We start from the raw sequence: 27,717 nt of genomic DNA on the forward strand, positions 1-27,717 counted from the left end.
ATCATGATTTTTTTTTTAGTCTGCACACATTATTCACAAAAAATTCCAGCTTCCTCTGCTCTGTTGCCTCCTGTTGAACATGGCATATTTCAGAAATGTAGTAAACTAGTCACACACAGAGGGCTTGTCTTCACTAAAAGTTGCCAAGTGTCACGAGATAAATATGCGACCCTGCCTTTCAAAAAGAAGTCCAAGCCACCCCAAAACAAGCAGCTCGGTAAGAGGTGACTTGAGCTCCCCGCAGGCTGGCCGGCCACTCCGGGGCTCCTGGTTCCACTTTCCCCATCCCTCTGCCTCTTCTAGTGTCCGCTCTGCCCCGCCCCTCAGGTTCCCCTCCGCTCATGTCTCACCTCTCCAGCTCCTCCATCCAGGCTCCCAACCTCGCTCCTCTCTCTGCTCCCCCCTCCCCACCACTCTAGGAGCGCTAAGTATTTAGAAACCTGCCAAAGGCACTAATCGGAGTTTCCCTCAGATTAGATTCCTTTGAAACAAATGGTTATGAAAGGACTAAATTTCCCTTAGTACAGCAGAAAGTGAACTCCGAGCCTTCCTCTGCACCATGTGCAGTCCTCCCCTCACAGATGCTAAGGCACATGAAAGTTGTCAGTACAGCATCAACAACATGCCAGGCTCTTTAGAATGGTAATAAGAACCGATCCCTGCCCCCAAGCAATAGGTGGGCAACATACCAATGCGGGGAGATGGAAAGAAGGCAATAGAAAGCCACATACCTGAACATCAAAGTAAGGCGCAGTGTCTGGTTAGTTCCCTAATTTTTTTGAAGCATGTGTTGGGAGGGAAGTCAGAGGAATGGTGGGAAGATCAGGGTTTGGAGGAAGACATGCATGTCAAACGAGGGCATGGAGGAGAAAGTGGGTACATGGCAGCTTGGTGTTGAGAGGGGGATCATCCAAAGCTCATGGAGTAAGAGGATTCGGTTCTCCTACTCCCCAGGCTCTTGGTTCCTGAATCCATTTCCTCTTTGGCCTTTAGTGCCCTGTCAATCAGGCTGACCTGGAGTGCTGGCCACTCCCCATTGGTCCTGGGGACTGTCAGTCTCCTCCAGATCCTTTCTTTTGGTTAGAGGGATTTTGCACCCAGGAGCCAATCATGGTTTCCGGCGGGAAATAAAATTTTTTAAAAAGGCAGCAGCCACTCCTTTGGAAGCACAAAACAAGCAATAATAAATAAGCCATTTAAATCAGGAAGCCCAAAACAAGAAGCCACAAGCCACTTAGAGAGCCAGAAAAGCCCCAGAACAAGCAACTCAAAGAACTTACAAGCCAAGTCCGCTTAAAACAAATGGAAATTGGCTTGTTCTAAGCCTCCTTGGCAAGGGTCTAGTGAAGACCAGCTAAATCGATGGCAGAGCGCTCTCTGGTCGACCCTGGTACTCCAGCTCCCCGAGAAGAGTAAGGGAAGTCAACCGGAGAGCATCTCCTGTCAAGGCAGAGCAGTGAAGACACCAGCAATGTCAACTATGTCGACTCCAGCTATGTATAACATAGCTGGAGGAGCGTGATTTAGGTCGATTTACCCGAGTAGTGAAGACCAGCCCGGAGTGTTAGGTGAATCTTTCACTCCTTTCTATGAGAAAATTTGTTCTCCCACCATGCTCACCAGCAGAGGGAAGCAGACCTGGGGGTGCCAGACTGTCAGCACTGAGCTGGGTGAAAATGCTAACAACAATACAGCCTTCCTGCCCCTTTTCTTCTTCCCACCAGCAGGATGCTTGAAGCCAGTCCCACGTTCTGTCTGCAGCAAGCCGCTGATGTTTTTCTGCCTCTCTCCTTTCTGGATGCATTCCCTCTCTGCTCTCAGTCAATGCGGTAGGATGGAGGGATGGCACCAGGGAAAGTAGAGAAGACATAGCTGTCGAGCACAGGGCATGCACTTTGACTAACTCTTCAGAAGTCAGGGGAGTGATTCAGAATGGGAAGAGGAATGCATTATGGGGAGTTAGTGGATGCTAGGTTGAAAGAGAGGCATGAGAAAGAACTGGGGGCCAACGGAGATTGAGTGTAGTGGGGAGCTTACAGTATAACGGTTGGATATGTCAGATTATTTACGGTTTTAAAAATGAGTGATTTGTCTAAGTTAAAGTTAAAAACCATTAATACTGTAATGAACTGGCTGTGTATGTATCTTTCTGCCCTCTACTGGATAGACTAAGAACTGCTGGCCTGTGTGTCATAGGCCCTATTGTGCTAGAACTTGAGTCACTGTTAGTTCAGCCAGCTCCTACCCTTCTGGAGCTGGAGGATCTGAGGTCTGTCTCCTGTCTTGGGTGTGCAGCATAGTAGAAATGTGCAGTCCTAGGTGGCCATGAGTTTGTTACATTGATATCAGAGGTATGTTGAAAGTCATGACTGATGGGAATGTATAAACAAGGTCTGTGAAGAAAGTTGTAGTCATTAAGAACTGCAGTGCAGGCTAATACAGAGAATTGGCCAGTTTATATGGCTGGTACTGTGTTAAAATGACAGGCCAGTTTATCTGAATTTTCTGCCCCAATTTCCATGAAGCCATTGAAATAACCAAATGCAATAACAGTTGAATTTAAGAATTTTTTTTTACTTTGTTAATGAAAAGTTAGATTATCATTTGTATTGCTGTATCACTCAAAATCAGCTGAGGGCCCAGTGTGCTAGGGTGCTGTATAAATGCATAAGGGGGGAGAGAGAGAGAGACCCCTTGCCCCAAAGAGCTTATAATCTAAAAAGACAAAACAGACTGGGGATGTTGACCAATACATGCTGGGCTAATAATGTATATATAATGTATTAATCATATTGCATATATTAATATTCATTAAGCGCACAATACCAACATAACATTATATGGTGTGTATATATTTCTATCAGTTTCAGCAGGTGGACAACAGAATGTTGCCGAAGGTGGCTGCGTTGCTCTGCTTGATAGAATGCCACATGTCCAGATTTGTGGAGCACTCCAGAGTCCATGAAGGTGTTTGGCCCAGCTTTGGGAGTCCCATATGGTTGAAACAGTCATTTTGCACAGTCCTATTTGCAATGTAATTTGTGCAAGGCTTTCTTGAGAGTTGCTTCTCAAGATGTATAGAGAATGAAATATATATTTTAGCGTTTCTGATTAATGTGCTAGGAAGCCTGTCTTGGGTTCTGTTTCCTAGTGTGCTATTGATTTGTTGTGTAGCTTTGCGGCAAATCAATTCACTGCTCAGTAAAATGGGTATCTGCCATTTCGGGATCTATGGGTCAAAAGGAAAATATAAATGTAGTGTATTATTTATTTACAAGTAAACTGTTTTTTTTTTGAGTCTGCCGCTGGCAGTGGCTATCTGGCTGAAAAACAGAATCGTTTATGTCATTCATGGAATAGCAGCCCAGCTTTAAAAGTCTTGTAAGCCAGCCCTCATCTGGGCTGAGAACCAATTTTAGTTATTAAAGAGTAAGAATTTCAGTGTTTTCTTTGGGGCAAGGACTGCCTACTACTCTGTGTTTGGAGACCGCCTAGCACAATGGGCAATTCTTGGTTGCTCTTTAAACACTACCTCAATAAACATGATTCATGCATGTTTAGAAGAAATGTTTCATTATTTATTATTTTACTAATACAAGTGTTATAATAAAATATTACGGTAGTACCATATTAACACAAAGATGACACACATGGTACTAGGACACACACAAACAAGTAAGTAATGTGGCTTTTCCTAAACACAACTACATTAAACAGAAAAATCTTATCATCCATTTTCTGGAATTAAATTGCCTCATCCACACATATAGGTGCAATTAAGCCATAACAATAACAAAAGAGAATCACAGGCAGTCAGAAGTAGCAGTTTGCCCATGTTAGATCAAGATAGAATACTTAGATATATCCTGTAAACACCTTGAGGGCCACATCGCTGTCAGAACACATGTTGTCTTGCTCTTTATCCCAAACAAGAACATATGGCTGACAGGAGGGAAGACCCACATCCTCAGAGAAGTGACTTGGAACAAGAGAACTACACGTAGTAAAGTCATAATCTTTTAAATGCTCTTAAATTCATACTTCAGTAGGACTTGGGTGATCTCCAAAATGTGCTTGTGGGTTGAAGATAGCAAATGTTATTTTTAGCTCACTCATCTTTCCCTTACCTTCTCCTTCCTGAAAAAGAAGAAAAGCGTGGGTTCAGTACAGCATATCTGAATGTGCAGATGCCATTTCTGGGGATACTGACAGCAGTTCCTTCCATACTCACTAGATGGTGCTGTGTACAGGTCTATAATTGGCAGTCTTTCTTAGAGAAAAAAGAACGAGTACTTGTGGCACCTTAGAGACTAACAAATTTATTTGGGCATAAACTTCCGTGGGCTAAAACCACTTCTTCGGATACATGCAGTGGAAAATACAGTAGTAAGATATATATACACAGAGAACATGAAAAAATGGGTGTTGCCATACCAACTCTAACAAGACTAATCAATTAAGTACTCCTCATTCTTTTTGCTGATACAGACTAACACGGCTACCATTCTGAAACCTTTCTTTGAGAAGCATCTACAGCAGAACACTAGAGATACCTTTTCAGTTTCAGCTGTTGAAAGGATGGGTTACGTAGTCCTATTTAATAAATTCTATGTCCCTTCCAGGACAAACAGTCAACATGTGCCTCACTGATCACAGTTTTGAGTAATTAAGATGCGTTAGACCCCAGTAATTGGGCGTCTACCTATTTTGTTATTCTGTCTCTTCCTTTGCAGTCTTATTTTTATATTCTGTCTCATGCTGTTTTAGTCTCTTCTCACTCCATAATTCCTGTTCACTTCCATCATTTCTGTTATTTCCTAACTATTCTTTGGATAAATGATCTCTTTAGTCTCATCAGCATGTCTTCCTTCCTCTTGCAAAAGGAAACCAATGTCCCACCTCCAAAGAGCCTGATGCTGCCAGTATCATCTCTGCATGTCTGTAGAACTGGATTCTCCTGTCAGGACAGGCAGAGCCGGCTCTAGGTTTTATGCTGCCCCAAGCAAAAAAAATTTTGGCTGCCCCCCGTCCCAGTCCTGGACTCCAGCCCGCATCCCCCTGCTGCCCCAGCCCTGGGCTCTCCCCCCCACCCACACCCCCTGCCGCCCCAGCGCTGGGCTTCCCCCTTTTCCCCCCCACCAGTGCCCTCCCCCCGCCGTCCCAGCCCTGGGCTCCCCCCTTCCTCCCCACCAGTGCCCCCACACACACCTCCTTCTGCCCCAGCCGTGGGCTCTCCCCCCACCTGCACCCTCCTTCCGCCTCAGCCCTGGGTCACTGGTAACTCGCTCCCAGGGCAGGTCATTCAGCAGGAATTTTGGATGTGCACAGAACACAGACAGGATTGGTTCCCATATGGTTACAGAGCTGCAGTAAAGTGGAACAATTTTCAGCTTCTGTGATTGGAGGATATCTGGATGCATATTATAAGACTGTCCTACATAAATGAGGAAAAGTAGAGGTGCCTTTATTATTCTTTTGTTCCACTCTTTCTTTCTAAGGGGAATTTGCCAATGCAATATCACTGTCTTCCTTTTAAACAAACAAACAAACAAACAAAAAGGCAATGGCTGTTGAAAATAGCAATTCCAGTCCTAATAACCACTGAGAAGCATTTCTTGCTCAATTTTATCCTACTTTTTCTACAGCAAGTTACAGTGGATCAGTATATTTGATTTGGGAGAAATGAAGTAACAGCTGCCCAAATTGAGCTTGAGCACTCCTGAATTTTGAGGTGTTCAAATTTGGAAGGCAGGTGCTGGGTGTGTGTGTGGGGGGGGGGAGGTGGGCTCCGCGGGGGAGCATAGCAGCATGTATGCAGCAGCGTGTTTGGCGCTGCGCGGAGCCAGACAAGCTGGTCTGAGTGGCACGGTAAGGGGGTTGGGGGGTTGGAGAAGGGGTAGGTTCCAGGGGGGCAGTCAAGGGACAGGGAGCAGGGGGGGTTGGATGGGGCGGAGGTTTGGGGGGGCAGTCAGGGGACAGGCAGCGGTTGGATAGGGATGGGAGTCCCAGAGGTTTGTCAGGGGACAGGTAGGGGGTGGGGTCCTAGGGGGGAAGTTGGGGGCAGGGGTCCCGGGAGGGGGTGATCAGGGGACAAGGACCAGAGGTGCTTAGATAGGGGGTGGGATCCTGGGGTGCAGTTAGGGGCAGGGGTCCCGGGAGGGGGCAATCAGAGGACAAGGACCAGCGGTGCTTAGATAGGGGGTGGGATCCTGGGGTGCAGTTAGGGGCAGGGGTCCCGGGAGGGGGTGATCAGGGAGCGGGGGGGTTGGATGGGTTGGGGTTTCTGTGGGGGGCAGTCGGAGGGAGTGGATGGTGGCAGGGTGGGGCTACCCTCCCTCCCCGTGGAGTGTCTTGTTTTTTTAATGTTAAAATATGGTATCCCCTACCATTCACAGCACTCACAGCCCGCTGCCACATGGGATCCCCCTCCTTTCTTTCCAGTTGGTAGTGGCCAAGGGAATGCTGGGAAATGTAGTTCTTTCCCTGCTCCAGGGCTGGCTCCATAGGCAGGGAGCTAACCAAGGAACTACAGCTCCCAGAGAGCCCTGTTGGTTCTCAGCTTCCCTGCTGCCCCTGCAAATGGGCTGCCCCAAGCAGGTGCTTGCTTTGCTGGTGCCTAGAACCACCCCTGAGGACAGGATTTCTCCTCATGTCCCTGCTTGCAGCCAATCCATTTGGATCACTGAGTCATGGAACCTGCAAAACCACAGGCTGCAGGAGAATCCCTGATGAAGAAGGCAGGGATAGTTCATACAGAGCATGCAAAACACAACAACTTTTTATCGGCACATAGTGACATTATGCAAAAGTGTAGGAATAAAACTGGAGAGAGTACCCAGCTGAATCTGCAGAAGCTGTTTGGGTAGACAGAATGCAAGCATCAGAGCTGGAATTAATTGCGAGTATTGGGGTTAATATAACTATTCTTACAAGAATTATTGTGAGATCTGTAGTGAACACAGGTGGTCAGTATGTTGGTTTGACAAGTCATCTGAAAGATGGTAGCTCCAGCACTGACTAAGGAGGGCCAAGTGCTACTTGCCGAATCATCAGCATTCCTTCCTGAAGCACTCGTGGTGATCTGCTATCCAGATACCCGCACAGCCTGGTTTGTGTAATTTGACAGCATCGCAGCACAAGGTGAAGTGGATCACAGTCTCTAGTGTTGTTTTCCCTCTCACCTGTCTTATTAATAACATGGTTTTCTTTATATGTGTTGCTGGTTAGAATATTAGCCTACTTTAATAACATAAAAACGGGTTAGAAGATAGGAAAACAGAAAAGAGAAAAAATAAAGACAGAAGAGACTAAGAACACAAGGAAGGAAAAAGGAAAAAATAGCCATTAACGTGAATCTTATTTTGAGATTAAGATGATCTTATTTAGCCTGATTGTACTATAATCTGTATGAGACTCTTAATGGCAGCCAGTTTCCATTAGTGATCTGATTTGTTTGCTTTCTGTTAGAACAGCCTCCTCCTTCTGAAATTTGGCATGAACTAAAACTATCTATCTGAATTCCTGCAAACTTTGGTAAAATCCAGCTTTGAGTCTCTGAGCTTTGCAGCTCAAGGCCCAACTCTACTGATTCCAAGGTGTTAGGCTCCCTTCTTTGGACATGATTAAATATCAAGACTTCATCATGGTGTCCCCGCTCACTAGATCCCCTTTGTCTAGTGACAGACTTCAGTGTCAGCTGGCCAGGTCCATAGGCTGTGGTAGCGGTGAGATGCAAGGCTGACCAGCGCTGCGCAGCTTCTGTCCTGCATAGCTTAAAACCCCCATTTCTGCAACAGCATCAGCAGTTTACAAGTCTCTTCATCTCTAGTTCTATTCCTACAGAGTTTAAAGCACCCCAAATTTGCATTCAAATATGTCTGTCCTTCAGATAACTGAAAGCTGTACTTGTTGGGGTTTGGATAATTTAGGTTTGACACCACATGCACATAGCCAACCTGCTAACCACAGCACCCTGATTTTCTGCCCATGGTCCCATCTGACTTTGGGGATAGCAAACCACAGCAGTGCTCTGGGTTTGGTAGCAGTCATTTTGCCCACCTGTTAGTAAACCACCCCCCCAAACCCAAGCTTCTCTCTTACTCTGTATCCTCCCGCATAATGTTGATTCAACTGGCAGATTTGGAGGCATGCTGATTGCCTAGTGTATAATCACTATGCAGCATCTTGCATTGGTGAATTTTCAGTGTGAGCCAATGAGCCCAGAATTGTCTCTGTAGAGATATACAGACACACATAAACACATCACTTTATTCACCACTAAAATGTAGCCATAGCCATCTATTCTGTAATAATACACTTTATATTTATGCTGTCTGCACCAAAGGTAACACCCTTTCTTCCAGTACACATTGGCGTTGTTTCCATTACTGCTGTCTCCTTCACATTGGACAGATAAACTGATGAGCATGAAGTAAAGGGCACACCTAAAAATCTGGAAGGTACTGTAAAAACCTATAGTATGTTTCTGGCTGCTTCCTCAACTGGTGTAAATTGGTGTAGCTCTATTGATTGTGATGGAGCTTTGCACATATACACCGCTGAGGATCATTCCCTTTATCATTATTATTATAATAACTGTTTGACTTATGTAGTGCACTGTATTCTCCGACTATGTTTTAGTTCTCTAGGTTTATACCTTCTGGCAACATACTAGCTCTTCTTCCCCCTCCCCCACAAAGTATTTTAATTAAAAATTGACTAAACTATGTTTTGGGGCAAAATGAAAATAAAGGATTATAAATAGCACAGAAAAACACCCTAGAAAACAATGTGTTATTTCTCAGGATCCAAAATTGTAAATGATAAAACTGCTTAAATAAGGTGATAATTAAATATATAGCGAGGTGGAAAATCCCTGTGGAAACATAAAACCTTCAATACTGTCGTATTTAAAACTACTGTGAAACTAATTTAAAAGGGAAGGGGAATAATGTTTAAATGAATATTGAGCAATATGCTTTCTGCTGAGAATGTAAACCCAAACCTAGGTAGGATTATTCTGTGTTGTATCTGTCTTTGTGTTTTATACTGCTGTCCAGTGATGAGCTGCCAAAATATTAACAACCGGTTCCCTCCTCCTCACCCCACGAGGGGGTCATGCCCCTCCCCGGGGACTCCTGCCCCATCCAACCCCCCCATGTTCCTTGACAGCCCCCCCCCAGGGACCCCTGCCCTATCCACCCCCCCTTCCCTGTCCCCTGACTGCCCCCTGCCACCCCATCCAACCACTTCTCTCATTCCTGATGGCACCCCGGGACCCCTACCCCATCCAACCACCCCTTCTCTCTGTCCCTGGAATCCCTACCCCTAACTGCCCTCCACCGCCCCATCCAACCCCTGCTCCTTCCTGACTGCCCCCTCAGGACCCTTGCCCCTGTTCAATCCCCCTGTTCCCTGCCCTCTGACCACTCCGACACTAATCCACCCCCACAACTCCCCTGCCCTCTATCCAACACCCCCTCCCTGCTCCCTTACCGTGCTGCCTGGAGGTGGGGGCCAGGCTGGGTTGGGGCCGGGACCGGAGCCTCCCAGCTGAGGTCGGGGCCAGACCCGGGGGCTGGGCAGGAGCCGCGCTGCCCGGCCGAGGTTGGGGCCGGACCCGGGGGCCGGGCAGGAGCCGCGCCGCGCCGCCTGGCCGAGTTCGTGGCCGGACCCGGGGGCCGGGCAGGAGCCGCACTGCCCAGCGAGGGCAGGAGCCGCGCCGCGCCACCCAGCCGAGGTCGCCGCGCCGCACCACCCGGCCGAGGTTGGGGCCGGACCCGGGGGCCGGGCAGGAGCCGCGCCGCCCGGCGAGGTCAGGGCCGGACCCGGGGGCCGGGCAGGAGCCGCACCGCCTGGCCCCCGGGTCCGGCCGTGACCTCGCCAGGTGGCGCAGCGCCTGGAGCCCTCCTCCCGCTGGCGCCCCCAGCCCCAGCTCACCTGGTGGAAGCCGCTGCTTCCTTCTCAGCCCTCCCAGGCTTCCCGTACAAACAGCTGATTCGCGGGAAGCTGGGGTGGGGGAGGAGAAGCCGAAGGAGCATTCAGAAGAGGAGGCAGAGGCAGAGTGAGGTGAGCTGGGGCCGGGAGAAGGGCAGGGAGCTGCTAGAGCTTTTGTTAAATTTAAAACCCCTTTTGGAACTAGTCGTCCCTCGCGGGACAACCGATTCTAAACGGGCTTCTAAATTTAACAACCAGTTCCCACGAACCGGTGGGAACCGGCTGCAGCTCACCACTGCTGCTGTCCATCACCATAGTGTCTGAGTGCCTGGCAGACAAATGAAGTAGCAATAATGAAGTCCTTAGTGGACTTCATGGAGTCTCTGGCACATCGACCTTTTCAGGGTCAAAGCACTGCTTGGGATAGAGTTTGAATGTGTCTGACGAAGTGGGTATTCACCCACGAAAGCTTATGTTCCAATTCTTCTGTTAGTCTATAAGGTGCCACAGGACTCTTTGTCACTTTTTACAGATCCAGACTAACACGGCTACCCCTCTGATAATAAAGACAGTCACTGTCTTTAAGAGCTTACAATCTAAGTAATTGCATAGTGATTTTCATGACAAAGCAACTCAGAGGTTCACAAAACATATCATAATATTCTCTCTATCTTTTGCACATAGACACACATCAATTCATCTACCGCTAAATGCATTTACTCCATGGAATGGAAAACAGCATCTATTAATATCATGCAGCAGTTTAGAATGTAAAGTGAATTCTGTATCCTGTTGAAACTGCAGGGCCCTTTAGGCATGAGGAATGCAATAGGCACACAGTGTAACCCTTGCAGGTGAGTGTCCCTGCAATTCCTTCTCCTGAAGCCCACTAACTTCAATAAAAAAACCACTTCAGAATGAAAAATTTGCAGCATTTTCTTCTTAGCAATGTCTTACAAAAGTCTGGTATTTTTGCACTCAGCCACATATCCAAGCATGGCTACCATTCAAAGGCATTACAGAAGCTCTACTTTGTTTAGTGATTAAATCCCTAGTTAATCACAAGTAGAGAATGTACCTAGCAATGACACAGCAACCATTGATGAAACAGGTTACCATCAATTCTCCATTTTGTGCAATCCAAAATGTAACATACATTAACACAAGAAAGCAGTTTTACAATGAAACCAGTGTACCCAGAGTGCAGTGCCATAAAATCAGCACTCAATAGCTGTAAATTATATACAATCTATCAACTTCAAGCACAGTGTGCTACACATAATTAAGGCTAAGATTTTGTCCTGGTTATTTTTAGTAAAAGTCATGGACAGGTCACGGGCAATAAACAAAAATTCACGGAAGCTGTGACCTACCTGGGACTTTTGCCACTGCGGCTCCATGGTGGCTTCCTGAAGAGAAAATGGGACACCCCACCTGCTTGCCCGACATGTCCCCCTCCGCCAGCGCGAGGCTGTCGCCTGTCACTGGAACTCTGAGAAGGGCCCCCTCGGCAGTCTGTCACCTGTGGCTGGAAGTTTGCAGGGGGCCCCCTGTCACTTGTCGCTGCTGTCGCCTGTCCCTGGAACCCTGCCAGGGCCCCACTGGCTGTCAGCTCCAGAGTCCTGCAGCCCCTGGGGCTGAAGCAGAGAATGTCAGGGAGGTCTCTGGAAGTCACAGATTCCATGACTTTTATGACCTCCGTGACATAAATGTAGCGCTACACATAATAAAAAATCAGCTCTGAGTGGGGAGGATTTGGCTAGCTATGTAAGGAAACTTAATCTGACTGCAGTGTGACCCAAAAACCCCTTATGCCAACGGGCAAGGGGGTTACAAGAACATCCTGATTATGATATGTGCATTCTTGTTCACCAAAGAATGTCATTTGAGGTTTTAACTGAAAGCCAGGGTCACACTGGTCATAAATATCATTGTGAAACATGTGTAAGGCTGTGGTTTTCAACTTTTTTCATTTGCGGACCCCCTACAAACTTTGAATGGAGGTGCGGACCTTTTTGGAAATCTGAGATGGTCTGTGTATCCCCAGGGGTCAATGGACCACAGTTGAAAACCACTGTTCTATGGTAACGACAATCTTTCTCAGACCTCTTAGATATGGTCTGCAGACTACAGGTTGAAAACCACCACTGGAAGGAATTGTGTGTGTGTATACACACATATATATATATCTCGAAACTATGTTCTTAGATTCTGTATCAAAGTATGAGTCATTAATAGAGGTGAAGAAACAGGTTTTCTGTCACATAAAAGATGTTGATTCACCTGTCTCTCTGTTGGGATGACAGTTCAGCACTGTAAGCTAACACAATGGCTACAAAGTCAGTGAAGAAACGCAAAGTCAACAGGTCAGCAGCACATAGGAACAATCCATGTGGGGTTATTGTGCCTCTGGGTACAGACAATGAACTTTCAGGATATAAGTAGAAGGCAAAGGAGACACCTCCCCCATGCTCCCCAGGATGTAAATGGGAAGTGTATTTAAATTCATGAAAACAGGATCTCAGCCGACCTTGGTTGAAAAGCTGCAGAGGATTTTAGGAGCAATATAAACTTCTTTAGACAGGAGGTTAACCTGTCAGTTAACTTTAGTCTCTAGACAACACGTTATGAATGTGTTTAATATGTCACTGTTTATTTCCAATATGCTTACTCACTATCACTTGAATATTTGATAATAAATTTATCCATGTTTTCACTCTAAATATATCTAAGTGCTGTGATATTAAACAAAGTGCTGAGCCTGAGCTGAATCATACAAGTTGGTGTGTATTCAGTTCCCTTGGGGACTGCAGACCAGGTTTTCTCTGAGTGTTCCGTGGATAAGGGTCTGTTCTACAGGGGAACGCCACAAAGGGTCTTGGGGACTGGAGTGCACCAATTGTTAAACTGCGAGTCAAAGTGAGGGCTGGCATAGCCCAAGGGAGAGTGCTGGGGTGGCTAACAGGCTGGTGGTGTCAGGGAGCTGACACTCAGGTAAGACAAGGAAGTCTCCCGCATGCTGGAGGCAGAGGGTTAACAAGGTGACTTTCAGTGCTGGGTACTCTGAGAACCCTCACAAACAGCTCCTCCTGTCTGTCTGGGGAATGGCTCTTATTTGCCTTAAGTCGGTGGTTCTCAATCTATGGCCTACTGGGCAGCTTGCAACCCAATCAGCACACAGCTGCTGATATCCTCAGGGCCATACAGGTAGTATATATATTGTGTGGATGTTGGCCACATAACACAGAGAGAGCTGCATATGCAGCATACAGTGGTAAATAGGTTGAGAACCACTGCCTTAAGTACTAGTGTTCCTGCTGCATACAGATCCCAAGGCTCCCAGATTGATTCTTGTTTTCAGTAATGTGCAGATGAGCAAGGATGGTCCAGTGGTCTGAGTGCTACCTTTGGAATTGAACACCCAGTTTCAATTCCCTATTCTGCCACAGACTTCTTGGGGGCCGTGAGCAAGTCACTTAGTCTTTCTGCCTCAGTTTCCCATCTATAAAATGGGGATAAATAGTACTTCCCTACTTATGAGAGTGTTGTGAGGAGAAATGTGAGACTGTGAGGTGTTCAGATACTGAGATAATGGGGCCATATACCTTTCTTAGACACATTTGGCTATGTCAACCCAGAATGGGGAGACTCATGTCATTGCTTAAGGGCATGTTCCTCCCCGATCATCACATTGATTTTGCTTTGACTTCTTTCCCCATTCTTGTTAATAGCACACACAGAGCAACAGTAGCCTTTCATACAAACCAGCTTGACTAATGGATAATCTTGGAGCTAAAATCATGCTGATTGCCCTTTTCTGAATCTTTTCCAATTCCAATACATCTTTCTTGAGATGGGGCGACCACATCTGCATTCAGTATTCAAGATGTGTGTACACCCTGGATTTATATAGAGGCAATATGATATTTTCTATCTTATTATCTATCCCTTTCTTAATGATTCCCAACATTCTATTCACTTTTTTGACTGCTGCTGCACATTGAGTGGATGTTTTCAGAGAACTATCCACAATGACTCCAAGATCTCTTTCTCGAGTGGTAACATCTAATTTACACCCCATCATTTTATAAGTATAGTTGGGATTACATTTTCCAATGTGCATTACTTTGCATTTATCAACATGGGACCTCCCCCTACCCCCAACTACATGAGTTCTGGAAGATAATTGCTAACAGTTCTGAGATTGCTTCAGCTAGTTCCTTAAGTACCCTAGGATGAATTTCATCAACATATCTAAACATTCTTTAACTGGTTCCTTCCCTATTTTGACATGTATTCCCTCTGCCTTGTTAATATTAATTGTTTTGAGTACCTGGTCACCATTAACCTTTTTAGTGATGGCTGAAGAAAATAGGTGTTGAACACCTCAGTCTTCTTGATGTCATCAGTTATTAGCACTCCTTCCCTGATAAATAGAGGACCTAAAGTTTCCTTTATCTTTCTCTTCCTCCCAGTGTGTTTAAAGAACCTGTTTTTACTACCTTTTATGTCCCTTACTAGGTGAAACACATGTTGTGTCTTAGCCATTTCCTAATTAGCCTAATAGTTGAATTGTAAAAATTCTGTGTTGGGTATGAAGCTTAAAGGAGGGCAAAAAGTTGTTCTCTGATGCCATTTAACTTAGCATTAGTATTTACAATTTGTATTACGGTCAGGTTTTTAGCCCTCAACAAAAATTGGAGCTCCATTATACTAGACAAACATACAGTGAGTCGCTGCCCCTATTTATAGTGTAAATCGACAAGACAAAGGTGGCAGGGAGGGGAAATATGTAAAGAAAAATGGGCAGCTGAGAACAGAACTCAGATCTCCAGATTCCCAGACAAGTGTCTACGTGAACAAAGCTGCTTCTCCAAACCTTCCAGCTATGAGTAAGTGATCACTAGTTTAAAAAGCATAACCACAATGCAGTTACATTATAATGGGAGTGTAACCACAATTTAATGACAGACACTGTATTATAAAGCGTAACTGACAATGCGTGTGTCTGAGGACGAATGTTCTTTTTACTATTTTACTTTCCCAGCCAAATGTGTTATTGATGTAATTTAAACTAAAAAGGCCAACTTCTGTTCTCTTATAATTTGTGTAAATTTAGAGTAATTCCAAAGTAAGGATTGAAGAAGATGACGGTTCAGGATTTGACGCATAATGATGTGAGTTGTATACTCGTGTGTATTTTTTAATTTGGAAAATATTTCCATTTTGTCATCTTTATATTTATATAATATGTTTATATAGCGCTGTTGATGTGCATGACCCGTGTCTATTTACCTGCTTTACGGTAATGCACACTCATGCCAATTGCGCTAGCCTTACACTTTAATTTGTGTGGCTCTGATTTACCCTGTCCCCTCTCAGAATAGTTCAGACTATCTGGGGGGGTTCATGGAAATGAGTGTTTTATTACTCGACTTCTTTTGCTCGTGAACTATTATTATCCCGAGGCTTTTTTCTCCTGCATTGATATATAGTTCTATACAAGCTCTTAAGGGCATTAAATCAGTGAAATATACTAATTATAATTAATAAACCTTGGGAGATTTCCTTTTAGATCTAATTATAAAAATTGTGTTTTGACATAAATGAATCTGTTAAAGCAGTATTTCCCAAACTTGGGACACCACTTGTGTAGGGAAAGCCCCTGGTGGGCCGGGCCAGTTTGTTTACCTGCCCTGTCTGCAGGTCCGGCTGATTGCGGCTCCCACTGGCTGCGGTTCGCCGCTCCAGGCCAATGGGAGCTGCTGGAAGCAGCTCAGGCCGAGGGATGTACTGGCTGCCACTTCCAGCAGCTCCCATTGGCCATTTCCTTTTGATAGCTGCCAAGAAGCAGGCAGTACACGTCTCAGGAAACTTAGTAACTAGCCAGTGTAATAACTAACTAAATTTAAAAACATTTTCAGGGTAAATAGTTTGCATTTTAAATATTAATGAATTGGGCTTTAATACAACAGCACAATGATTTGGCTTCTGTCCCCTTACACTTCAGTGTTTACAAAAACTGGCTCTAAGTAGCATGTTAAATTACAGCTTTAGAAACATTCAGATTGAAGCATTTAATCTCCCAGAGAAATCCTCAGCCATCTGTTTGCCCAGGGTTCGTGTTGCCATCTGAGTGGAAGAACAGAATACATCTTGGATTAATTTATACTGCTCTCACGTGTTGCCAGACTCTCTCAAAACTTCTGAGGATTTGTGACAGACGGAGTGGATAACAGCACACAGGCCAGACAATTAAGCTTGGTTTAGAGCAGACTCTGGAAAACAGACTCAACAGGACAGTTATTTAATTCTATTAAATAGAAAAACAAAAGCCACCTAATAGAATTAAATAACGAGATGAGAATGTTAGTGTTCACTCATCACTCAGTCCTTATGCAGTGTAATGCAGTTACATGTCCACTTGCCATTTCTCAAACAATACAATAGACCTTTTTGTCAGAAATTTTTTAAGACACACAAAGTAATATCTTCTCCTGCTGTATCCTACTCTGTGTAAGCGGAAATAAAATCCATTATGGCTATTTTTATACACAAGGAAAGTAAGGGAGGGGCTCCTCTAGAAGAGGAAGCCAGCACCAGTGCTCAAAATCTTTAATGTATCAATTTTCACAATATCCCTGTGAGGTAGGGCAGTGCTATTTATCCCCATTTTACAGATGGGGAACAACAGCATGGTGAAGTGACTTGTCCAAGATCATAGAAGAGCAGAAAATTGAACTTAGGTCTTAAGAATCTTAAGCTAGTACCCTAGCCACTGGACCATCCTCCCTCCCTAACTGCAACTTAATGTTACTGCACATTATAATGAAATATATTTTACATACTGATCTATAGCAGGAGTGTCAAAGTGTTTGGATGTAAATTGGCAAACCCAGCACTGCTGGCCAGGCATGCTTAGCTCTTGAATGATGACTGTAGAATTTGGCCAAATATGACTAGAGGCATGTCAGCTCATTGCACTAAAACTGATCTTCTTTCCTGGAAGAAACAATGCTATTGCTGTTCAAGAAGAATGAGATTTACAAGCTCAACAGGTCCTATTAATGGGATGGATTTAGTTTATATGATATTCCATTGTTTTGAAACCTCCGTGTTTAGTGTATCAGTCTATATTTCTACCACGGTGAATGAAAAGGCTGTCTACATAGAGACTGTTCTGTTTATTCAGCATCTAAATGTCTTATCTTCAGATTTTATTTGGCAGCTGGTTGTGGTGGTTGGTTTTGTAACTAGAGTCTGATTAAAGCAAAAATCAGTGATGCCAAATATTCAAATAATTAGGAGAGCGCATGGTGTAGAGACTACTAATTATAGGACCAGGAGCCACTGAGCTCTAATCTTGCTCCTGAGACTGGTTTTCTCTCATCTTGTGCAAATGGATTAAGCTCTCTGGTAGGATGGCCATCTTTTCAAAAGGCAGAGGTGGGACACATGCAGGAGCCCTGCCCCTCCTTTTCCTTTGAGGCCCCATCCCCTGGCCAGGCTGGAAGTCAGAGCCAAGCCTTGGTAAGAGCCAGCCAGAGAGCCTGGACCACTGTGGGGAGTCCCAGACCCTCCATCTGCCTTGCACAGCTGGCTGGGGTGCCCGAGATCAGCCCCTGGCCTGTGTCCCTGCCTCCCAGAGAGCACCGCCTAAGGCAAGTGGAGGGTCAGGGACTCCAGGGCACCCCACAGTGGCCCGGGCTCCTTGGGTGCTCTTCCACTGCCCGGCTCTGGCTTCCTGCCTGGCTGAGGCACGGGGGGATGGGGGCTCTTGGGAGGGAAGAGAAGGAGCAGGGGCAGGACCTCATGGGAAGGGGAGCTAAGGCCCATCTTGCCCCCCACACACCAGGAAGAGGCTGGCACCACTCCTGAGCTTCGATCAGGCATGGAGAGGAGCCGCAGGGAATCTCGGACAAATGCTGTCCTGGAGTCATTCATTCCGGGACCGGGACTTGAACTCTGCATTTCAGGACTGTCCCACCCAATGTAGGTCTGGTGTCACCCTATTCTCTGGGTCTGTTTATACTAGGAAGAATAATGCTTTTTTAAACTGAGTTTGGGAACCTAGTTTAAAACACCACTTCGTGCCTAGTATAGGCCCACTTTTAAAATTATGTTAACGGGTTGTGTGTGGGAAGCATAGGTTATGTTTCGGTAGCGGTGAAGGAAAATACTTGTTTTGTGGCCTGCTCAGCAATTCTTAAACTGGGTCTGTCCTCCATATTCCTGCTTTGCTCCTGCCTTCCTTTTACTGAAATCCCTATTCCCTCTCTAAGAAATTTACCATGACCCACAACCTCTTTATCTCCTGCTACCTCTGCTTAAGATTCTGACTTTCATTTACATGGAGGCCCCTTTATGCCATCAAAGGTGTATTAAGTGGGCTTGCCAGTGAGAATCACACCCTTGAATGTTCCCAGTGATTCTAACTTCGAAGTCTGCTACATCTGGCTCTTTCTTTCCCTTTCAGTTTATTACCTACTAACTTCCTGGCTTCTGATCCTTCTTTTCCCTAACTTTGATGTTTAGTGCGCTCTCTTCATTTCAACTCAGTTATCTACCGTTCTCCTCAGCAAGTGTGATCTCATAAATAATAGAGAGTGTACCAAGTACTTTGGGACATTGGCATTATTTTTCCTGTAGTCAGAGCATTGCCATTCTATGGACGACCAACAGAAGAGTGCTAATGGCTTTAGCCATTTTTTATATAGTAAAGGCTTTTTGAATGCTAACATTGATCAGTGAGAAAGGCATTGTTGTACTTCTACGGCTCAGGGTCTGTGATAGATGAGTCTTTATTCAAAAAAATTCATATCCTAAGTACTGCTAGATTCCCTTGGAGCGAGAGACATAAAATACTCAATTAAAAAAAATTGTTTTGGAGTCACTAGAACTTTATTCTTTCCCTCCTTCAAAGATGTGCTGCCTTGCCAAAGGGAAAGAAAGAAAGGGACACAATTGAAAGCCTTTAAAGATTAGTGGGTGTATTTGATTTTGTTTTTCCTGGTGGAATGTCTTTTCAGTAATATAAATCTTTTTTTTCCCCTTACAAAATAATGTACTGTGTCAGTTACTGGCATTTTCCTCTTTGGTCACTTTTGCTGCTGTTTTCTTTGTCGGTTTCAATACTGTGAGGAGGGAAAGCTTTGTGATTTTAGTAATTCAGTGTCACTCTGATAACTTGGGTATTTTTAGTCATTTCAATATAATGTATATATTGTTGATTATAATGAAAATCTAGGCAAAATTTTAAAAATACAGATGCTCCCTGACTTACGGCAAGTGTTTCAGAAAGCCTTGTGTAACTCAAATTTTGCGTAAGTCGGAAACATATACCCGACCATTACGTGCAAAACCCCCCCACAACTATTTCTAGTTTACGGAACTTTTTCCGTAAGTGCAGATTTGCGTAAATCGGGTTTGCATAACCCAGGAGGCATCTGTAGAGCACTTAAAATCCTATCCAAAACAGAAATTCTATAATCCAAAACTGGAAAAGCGGCAGAGACTCCATGAAGTGCACTTAGGGACCTCATTATTACTAAGATTGACAGATAAGGTTCAACAGATAAAACGCTATTTAAAGCATGTAAATAAGTGGTTTGATTTTTTGAGAAGTACTGAGCAGCTAGAGCTCCCATTGACTTTAATTGTAATTGATTCTCTGGCGATCAGGCCACTTTATTATTGTGCCTAAATATGGGTGTAGGTACCAAACTTGAGGTACTGAAGTGTAAAAATGATGACTATAGAGATTATTGATGCTAAAGAGAGGAGGTAATGGGCATGATGAAGTTACTCCTGATGTAAATGAGAATCAGGCCCATTGACTTTGGGATTTCTTAACGTAATAGACAATCATTTGTTGCAGTCAACACAGGGGGAATTCTATGTTGGGCATTATTCTAACTTATAAAGAGGAAGTGATCATAAAACTAAACATTAATGGTAGCTTAGGTACAAGTGATCATGACTCGATCACATTTATAATGTGCAAACAATATAAAGTCCAGACCGTAATATATATGCTTGTGCTTTAATGGGGCCAGCTCCACAAAGCTGAAAACAAGTATGGGCCAAATCAGCTGGAAGGAAGAATTCAATCAAAAAATGTGAATGATAATTGGGAATCATTTAAGAACATCATCTACCCCAAAAGCCACAACTGAAAAAGAAGGCTATGCTGGTTAAAATACTGACCCTGGTTAGAGGGGGAGCAAGGGCAGCTGTAAAAAATAACTATAAATAAAAATGGAAGAAAGGGGAAGTTGATAGCAATGAATGTAAATCAGGAGATAAGAATTGTAGAAAATTCATAAGGGAAGCCAAGGGACACAAGGAGAAATCTATGGCCAGCAGAGTTAAGCACAATAAGAAGGAGTTTAAAAAAATATCTTAGAAACAAAAAGAATCCTGACAATGCTATTGGTCCATTACTGGACAGAAATGGCAGAAATATCATAATAATGCAGAAAAGGCAGAAGTATTCAATGCATATTTTTGTTCTGTATTTGTGGGAAAAGCAGATGATTTAGTCTCATCATATGGTGATAATGCTCTTTCCGTTCCACTAGTATCTCTGATGGATGTTGAAGCTACTAAAGTTAGATATTTTTAAGTCAGCAGGTCCAGATAACTTAAAAAAAGCTGGGTGAGGAGCTCAATGGACTGTTAATGTTGATTTTCAATAAATTTTGGAGTGTTAAGAAAGTTCCAGAAGACTGGAAGAAAGCTAATGTGCCAATTTTTTAAAAGGGTGAATGGGATAATCCAGGTAATTATAGGCCTGTCAGCCTGGATAAGATAATGAAGTGACTGATATCGGACTAAATTAATAAAGAACTAAAGGAGAGCAGTGTAATTAATGAAAATCAACATGTGTTTATGGAAAACGAATCCTCACAAACTAACTTGATATCTTTTTGTGATATAAGTTTGGTTGATAAAGATAATATGTTGATGTAATATACTTAGTTTTCTAAGGCATTTGTCTTGGTGTTGCATGATATTTTGATTAAAATACTAGAACAATTTAAAATTAGCATGGCACACATTAAATGAATTAAAAACTGGTGAATTGATGAGGTGTCAAAATGTAACTGTAAACAGGGAATTGTCATCCAGTGGAGTCCTGAAGTCATTGCTGCTTGATCATACACTATTTAATATTTTCATCAATGATCTGGATGAAAACATAAACATAATCAAGTATGAAGCTGGCAAAAAGTGGGGGAGTGGTAAATATGGTAAATATTTAGAGCAATTTGGATTGCTTGCAAACTGCAAGCAAGCAAACAATTTGTTTTAATACACTAAATGTAAATGTATACATCTGGGAGCAAAGAATGTTGGCCATATGGGGGTGCTCTATCCTGGGACACAGTAACTCTGAAAAAGATTCAGAGGTCATGAATCTTTTAATCAACTGAACATGAGCTCCGGTGCTAATGTGACCCTGGGATGCGTAAATGGGAATCTTGAGTAGGAGTAGAGAAGTTATTTTACTTCTGCATTTGGCACTGGTGCAACTGCTGTTGGAATATGATGTCCAGTTCTGGTGTTGACAATTCAGGAAGGATTTTGATTAATTGGAGAGAGTTCAGAGGAGAGCCATAAGAATGATTAAAGGATTAGAAAATATGCCTCATAGGGATAGACTCAAGCAGCTCAATCTATTTAGCTTAAAAAAGAGAAGCTTTAAGGGTGACTTGATTACAGTCTATCAGTACCTACATTGGGAACATATTTAATAATGGGCTTTTCAATCTAGTAGAGAAAGATATAAGAGGATCCAGTGCCTGAAAGTTGAAGTTAGACAATTTCAGACTGGAAATAAGTTGTACATTTTTAATAGGGTAAATAACCATTCAAACAGTTTACCAAAGGTGGTGATGGAATCTCCATCACTGGTAATATTTAAATCAGGATTGGTTTTTTCCCTTAACATATGATGTAGTTCAAAAGGAATTGTTTTGGGGAAGTTTTATGGCCTGCATTATACAGGAGGTCAGACTAGATGATCACAGGGGTTTCTTCCAACCTTGGAATCTGTAAAAGCATGGTATTTTCACATAACAAATAATATCACAACAACATGTGAGGAAAATAGGCATCAGGTATCTCTATGACTTTGTGGGTTTGTTTAGCTTCTTTTCCTGTCATAGACCTTTTCCATATTGACCAATGCATTTTTATTGTGCAAGAAGAGATCCTATCAATGTATGCAGAATTATTTATAACAAATCTTAGTCATGTTTGTTTTTTGCGGGGATTAAGTGGGTTTGGGATGAAAGAAAAATGTCACCTCTAGCAATATTTTTGATTATCATTATTCCTGAGTGCTAATTTAGCTGAATGCTCATGAGACGTTTCATACTGATAATGCTGGGAACTTAATTTCACTGTTTATCCATAGTATATGTACAGTATAGGAAGTGCAGTCTTGTCACACAGACCCTTGCCAATGTGTTTCATTTCCAGGTCCATTCAATCATTTGTCTTTCTGCTGACACTGTCAACTAGGGTATTGTTTCTAATGTGGGCATTATCAGTGGTTCTCAAACTTATTTGATCGCACCCCTCTTCTTTGTATCTGAAGTAGTTGATGCCCTCCCCAGCCCCCAGGTGCCCGACCAACAGTTGCTGCTCTCTGGCCGCCCGGCTCTGAAGGCTGAGTGGAGAATGGCCATCACCAGCAGCAGCTCGCCTCTGCTTTTGAAAGCAGCACTGCCGTCAGAGCTGGGCCATCAGAGAGCAGCACTGTTGAGTTGGTTTCTTTCTTTTGTTTTTAACCATGTGCGAATTGGGATTTTTGACTTTGACATGCCGGGTGTTGTGAATCATAGAAACAACAGAACACTAATCTTACTTAACAGTGGATAGTCTTTGAAAACACTTCTCCAAAATGATGACAAATTTAATAGAATATTAGGGTTGGAAGGGACCTCAGGAGGTCATCTAATCCAACCCCCTGCTCAAAGCAGGACTAATCCCCAGATTTTTACCCCAGTTCCCCAAATGGCCTTCTCAAGGATTGAGCTCACAACCCTGGGTTTAGCAGGCCAATGCTCAAACCACTGAGCTATCCCTCTCCCTCCAATAACTTGTGTTGTGTTTTGAGTGTGCTATCACAGGTGAGTTGCAGCCGTTTTTTCTTCTTCACGCATGAAGTTTAGCTCCATTATTGATTCAGGATTTTCAGAAGCTAAAGGATCTTTCACCCAGCACTTTTCCTTCAAACTTTAAAACCCATTTGCAGGGAAGTAGCGACTAAAATTGTCAGACAGAGCAGCGAGATGTAACTACATGACACTTTCCATTTCATTCACTTTTTCTTCACTGATGCTGTTCTCCTCAGTGTGTTGTAACAGTATTGGGAACATGTAGCTCGGACGATTACTTTTCAGTTGTGCTTGCCACAGTGCTAATGACTTTTGCAATGCTTGTATCTGTTCATGGTGTCGAAACAAATCAGTGTCTCATCCTTGTAATTTCAAATTCATTTTGTTTAAAATTGAGAAAATGTCAGCTAGATACGACAACTTTATTAACCGTCATCTTCAAACAAATTTGCCAAATTAGACTTTCTCTACCAGAAAAATGTGAATCTCATTCCAGAGTTTCTACACCCTTGTAAACACCCTGCTCCGTGACAGCCACCATACTTCATTGTGAAATGAATATGCTCCGCTTCAAAAAGCCTGCTGTTCGGTGAACTTCCTTTAATGAAATTAACAATTTTCATTACCTCCTTCAGTATCGCCATAAGATCAGGGGAAATACCCTTGGGTGCCAAAGCTTCACGGCAAACGAAACAGTGATTCCAAACAACATCATAGTCAGCTGCCTCAGATATTTTTTTTGTCACAACTTTGCTATTGCTACATATCACTTATGCTGCATCATCGCATGTAATTCTTTTGCAATTAGCCCAGTCTAATTTGTATTTTCCAACTACGCAGTCATGCAGTGCTTTGATTATCAACAAAATACGACAGGAGCACAGATAAAGTCGGACAACACAGGAAATCTTGCCATACATACCTTACATAAAGTAACAGGGTTGCACAGTCTGAAATATCAATACTCTGTTGGATAGCAAAATCCCTGGCTGACTATAACTATGTAATAAGCTGGGCTTCCAAATGCTCTGCAAAATCACCTATTGGCCGACACATTGTGTTATCACTGAGAGGTATACTTGTCCATTTTTCAGCAGATTTCTTATTGAAAATTGTATGCACCCTATCCAGAGATGCCGGAAGTAGGGGCGGCTCCAGGCACCAACATGCCAAACGCGTGCCTGGGGCGGCAAGCCACGGGGGGCGCTCTGCCGGTCGCTGCAAGGGCAGCAGGCAGGCTGCCTTCGGCGGCATGCCTGCGGCGGGTCCGCTGGTCCCGCGGCTTCGGCGGACCTCCTGCAGACGTGCCGCCGAATCCGCGGGACCGGGGACCTCCCTCAGGCAAGCCACCGAAGGCAGCCTGCCTGCCGTGCTTGGGGCGGCAAAATACCTAGAGCCACCCCTGGCTGGAAGAATAAGTTTTTCGTCATGGGCCATTGTATGGGCCATTCTCTATTTTACTACATGGTATGCTACGAAATATGTTGCTTGTTGTGCCTTATCATTCAAAGTAATTGGCCAAATAAGAACTCATGCTGGTAACTTTAATTTCCATTGCTTCATTTGAAAATTTTCAAAAAGGCGTATCAACGACATTCCCCATGTTTTGTTTCTAGATGTCTTTTTTTTTAACTTTGATGGTTTTAGCTCTCGTTTACAAGCACCTCACAGCAAATAACACACTGTGGATTTTGATATTGGCTTGCATTAGCACAATTGATGAAATCATATTTTTTTAAAAAGCATCACTACACTGATTTGTCAATAATTTGGTAGCTGGTTGAGATGAGGTTGATATGGCAGAAGTCTGTCTGTAATATTAGAACTTTCTGTTGCAGATGATGTACTTACACTTGTATTTTCATTTTAGATGTAGATGATTTGATTGTTTCTGAACTTCTTTTTCTTATTACGGAACAATCCATTTTTTCAGGATAAAGGTTTGTTGATTAAGCCTTGCAACTCGAATCTTCACAACAATCCCATTCAATGATTACATTCAAAACAGCTATGTTGCATATACATATAGTGTGTAGTGCCAACTCTCTGTAAACTAATACTTACTAGAAATAAATAAAACATCCAATATTTAAATGATATTATGTTATTTTAAAACGCTAATGAAAGACATTCCAAGAGATCATGACATTTTAAATTTGCAAGTGACCCAGTGACTAGTATTCCATGATCCAGTACCGGGTCATGACCCTTACTTTGAAAACCATTGCAGCAGGAGCTGCACTTAATGTAGGCTAATAAACAGCCATAAGATGGCAATAAATTTAGTTACTCACAACTTGGTATAGTTTTGAATTGGTGACATAGAGGTGATAATATCTACCATCTATATAATTCCTTGAGCCATCCAGTCCCTCCAAACATCATCCTTTTTGACAAAATGTGTCATGTCAGCAAATTTGTTCAGATGTTATGTTTTCAATGATAAATGCTGCATTTGCATGCATTATGCCTGATGAATTTCATGTGGTGTTTACATTTTCTGGTAGCTGCATCTCTTCTTCCTCATCATGATCCCTAATGAATGGTATTCAAGTCTTCATCTCCAGAAAGAATGAAGTCTGTGTCAACATTCTCAGTGCATAAAAGGTTCAAAGGTGCTTAAATTCATGCCAGATGCATCAGTGAGTCATTACCAAAGCTGGTGAAATGTTTTAGAGCTTAACAAGATATTATTTCTTCTTGCTGGAAACATCTTTACACAAAGGCATTTTTCAGTTAAGAGTCATCACTGATCACAGTTCCACAGTATACAGAATCAACAATAGCTGAACAGGCATTTTACAAATCGGGGCAATTTGCCTTTACTGTCTGCATCAATATTGTAATTCTGAAAAGTCGGATTTCTTTGGGAACTTGAAAAAGGATGCCTGTAAGAAAAACTTTCTGGAGCAAAAGACTTAAGGAAAAGCCTGTCGTATGAAAGGAGACTTGAGGAGCTCGGTTTGTTTTCCTTAACCAAAAGAAGGTTGAGAGGAGATATGATTGCTCTCTTTAAATATATCAGAGGGATAAATACCAGGGAGGGAGAGGAATTATTTCAGCTCAGTACTAATGTGGACACGAGAACAAATGGATATAAATTGGCAGTCGGGAAGTTTAGGCTTGAAATTAGATGAAGGTTTCTAACCATCAGGGGAGTGAAATTCTGGAACAGCCTTCCAAGGGAAACAGTGGGGGTGAAGGACCTCTCTGGCTTTAAGATTAAGCTTGATAAGTTTATGGAGGGAATGGTTTGATAGGATAACGTGATTTAGTCAATAGGTCAATAACGTGCGACCACTGGTAATTAGTACCGAGGGTCAATGTTGGGATATTGAAAGTCTTTTTCCTGAGTGTCTGGCTGGAGAGTCTTGCCCACATGCTCGGGGTTCAGCTGATCGCCATATTTGGGGTTGGGAAGGAATTTTCCTCCAGGGCAGATTGGCAGTGGCCCTGGAGGATTTTCGCCTTCCTCCGCAGCATGGGGCAGGGGTCGCTTGCTGGAGGATTATCTGCTACTTGAAGTCTTTAAATCAGGATTTGGGGACTTCAACAGCTGAGTCAAGGGAGAGAATTATTTCAGGAGTGGGTGGGTCAGCTTTTGTGGCCTGCATCTTGCGGGAGGTCAGACTAGATGATCATAATGGTCCCTTCTGATCTTAAGTTCTATGATTCTATGATTCTATGACTTAATGTTTTATTAGCTGAAAAGACTATTATTTTGGGACCAGGAGATGTTTAGGAGCTCTGTTTTCTAAAAGCTTGATGACGGGCAAAGTAATTACCACTTGACTAGCTACAGAAATTGGATAATACATAATCAGGACAAAAAGACAATTGGATCCTCCAGTCTACTTTGTTTTGTAGATCTGCTCAGTGCTTCACTGTTGCTGGAATTTTTTTGAGTCTATTTTTACCAATCTAGAGCCCATCAACTTTCATTTGGGGGTTTAAATCCTTTTCCCACAAGGATCTTACTCATTTCCACTAAGGTAATGCAGTTTAATAAAGAATTATGGAAGAAATGTGTATTTTTAATATTAACTGGCATGCATTTCTCAGCCTTGATTGTCTGAATCTCAGTTATCTGAAATTCTCTTATAACCAAAACAAAGTCATGTCTCCAGGCATCTTATTAATCACATTGAAAATTCCTTCTTGTTATCGAAAACATTGATTATCTAAACTTATTCATCGTCCCGCCAGACTCTTGGATAATTGAGGTTGGACTGTAATCAGGCATCATAAGCTCTGATTGCAATTTGTTCAGTATATCTGGATTTAGTTTACTTGTCTACATTTACCACCAGTCTTTAAGCCAGTAGTTACAAACATCTGTGAATGGTGAGAACATTTTGTTTTTCTTTTTTAGAGTTAAATATTATTGAATATTATTGAACTTAAAAAGACGCTATCAGGTTGGAGCTCTCCCTTTAGGAAATAATATTACTTACCTGCATTAATAATACCATTGATTACACAAAATGATTTAAAAATTTCACTGTGGTTTTTGCAACTTGTTTGTTTGTTTTGCTTTCTCTTTGTGCTTCATACTTACTTCCTAAATGCTTCTACACTGAAAATTTGTCATTTTTGTTTCTAGGCTGTTTCACCTTCTGGTTGCCATGCATCAGCGCAATATTGTAATGTTTAG

This window comes from Mauremys mutica, chromosome 1 (genome assembly GCF_020497125.1).
Source record: "Mauremys mutica isolate MM-2020 ecotype Southern chromosome 1, ASM2049712v1, whole genome shotgun sequence".
Taxonomy (NCBI): Eukaryota; Metazoa; Chordata; order Testudines; family Geoemydidae; genus Mauremys; species Mauremys mutica.